General features: G+C 49.4%; 1 pseudogene; it reads right to left on the bottom strand.

Moving 5' to 3' along the window:
* Positions 1-404: 404 nt before the first annotated feature.
* LOC117943398 lies at positions 405-1,768 on the bottom strand (annotated as a pseudogene).
* Between the last annotated feature and the right edge of the window lie 409 nt (positions 1,769-2,177).

Here is a 2,177-nt window from a genome sequence, read left to right as displayed (position 1 = left end):
TAACTTGTTACGATTCATCTGCAGCTCTTGTGAGGCTTTGTAGTGCTGATGTTTGATTTGTGAGAACTTACCGTTTGTTGTTGTAGCACTTGTTTATGGCACCAACAGTAGCTGCCATCTCTCAGTACTCTTGGGCAACAGCTCAAGATTTGCTCCAATAAACCTCCTCTCTGGCAATGTGGGTACAGTAGTGTGTCCAGTCTTACAGCATACTGATGGCCTGGTTGGATGGCCTGGGAAGGACGCCATAGACTGATTGAACCAGGAATTTGATCTGGTGTGGCTCAGATTTCCACAGTAATGTCCACAATATCTTCCAGCCTGCCGCATGCTCCCAACTGGTCCATGCCCTCTGCTCCCGCATCCCTACTGTCTTATTGCAGCATACTTTTTTTCACCCCAGCTCAGACTTTATCTTGGATCAGCTGCTTCCTTTCCTTTCCCTGGGTGTTGTCTCTGACAGATGGTATCTGGATGTCTCCTAGTGAGAAGCAGAAATTGACTGTAACCTTCCCTTTCTTCACCACCAGGTACCTTGACTTGGCTGGCTTGAAATCCATCTGGGCCCAGTTGAGGAGATGCTCAAGCCCCTGGAGGATCAATCTGCACCCTGCACCCAACATTGTGGTCACTGTCAGATCATCCATAAATGCTGTGATCGGGGGGTGCCATATGCCTGACTTGGTGAGTGGGCCTCTGCACACCACCTCTGCTGACTTCATCAGCATATTCATCGCCTTGCCAAGGCAAACAATATCACAGAAATAGTGCATCCAGTGATAATGCCCTTCTCAAGCCAACAAAATGCAGACATTTCCGCTCCAGAGGTGACTCTCAAACTGAAAGAATTTTAACTGTCCAGTTTGAGGCTCTTGATCTTGTCTGGAACGTGGTGTTGGTCAAGTGACGTTTCCACCAGCCCATGCGGGATTGACCCATATGTGTTGGTGAGATCGAGCTAGAGGACTTCCAGATCCCCTTTGCCTACATGTGCCTCACGTAACAGCTGGGTGACAACTCCTGTATGCTTGACACATCCTGGCATCTTTGGGATCCTTCTGCACAGAGGTGTTGATGCAGGTGTTTCTCAGAAGTAACTCTGTCAGGCGTCAGGCAACAATACTAAAGAATATATTTTTTTGGAGCAAGATGACTCCGAACTGCTCAACGGTGCTTGAACTCTCCTCCTCCTCCTCCTCCTCCTTCTGGAATCAAAATGACCTCTGCACAGGACCACTACTGTGCCACCTTCCCCCTTCTCCAGATAACCTTTAAGAGTTTCCATAACGTCTTAAAGAGTCTGGGGCACCTCTTATAGACGACATACGGCACTCCACTAGGGCCAGGTGCTGTGCTGGTTCTAGCAGCCTTGACAACTTCTTCAATTTCCTTCCAAGTTGGCTCCTTGGTGTGAAATGCTAAGGTGGGTCTCGCGGAGTTATACGCAAAGTTTTACATGGCCTGAGATGGTCTCTGTCTCTTGCACTGTCACTGTGATGGGTGCTGAGGAACTTATTAACCTCTTCTTCAGTACACACAAGATTGCCACTTCTTTTCTGCCCGAAGGATTGGAAATTAGGGCAACACATTTCTTGGTTCTCTACTTGCCCCTCTTCCTATGCCACTCAGCTAGCTGCAGGCTGGTTAGTCTTTTCCTCAGGGTGTTGTGGTGTTCTGCCAGACCAGCCTTTTCCTCCTCCCTTACCTTCTTACACTGGCGTCTGAGCAGTCTAAGCTCACACCTTAGCTGGCTGATCTTCACCTCCATTGATTTGGCTGTGCTACACCTATGGTCAGCTGATGTTCCTTAGTGACAAATCTTTCAGCACCAATGCAGATGATCATTGCAGACAGAGCCTGTCATGGTTTTGTACATGTATGTGTGTATCAGTGGCCCAGTCAACTTCTGTTCCTGTTGCATTGGTGTTATACCCCTGTTCCAGTTATCCTGTCGGTGGATTGGCCTGGCTCCTGTTCAGCTGACCCGTTGCCTGTCTTTAGCCCAGCTGACCCGTTGCGTGGCTCCAGTCCAGCTGATCCTTCGCTGCCATCCTCCACACAAATATCGCCAGCGGCAAAGGCAATGACCTGCAGTGGGGTAACGCCTTAGCCACCAGCCTCCAGAGGGGATTTGCCTTTGCCTTCGTCTTGCAGTGGGGATTTGCCAGAGAGCCTCC

The sequence above is a fragment of the Etheostoma cragini genome, chromosome 4 (assembly GCF_013103735.1).
Source record: "Etheostoma cragini isolate CJK2018 chromosome 4, CSU_Ecrag_1.0, whole genome shotgun sequence".
Taxonomy (NCBI): Eukaryota; Metazoa; Chordata; class Actinopteri; order Perciformes; family Percidae; genus Etheostoma; species Etheostoma cragini.
The sequence above is the reverse complement of the archived record's forward strand: the minus strand, read 5'-3'. Positions and strand labels throughout refer to the sequence as shown.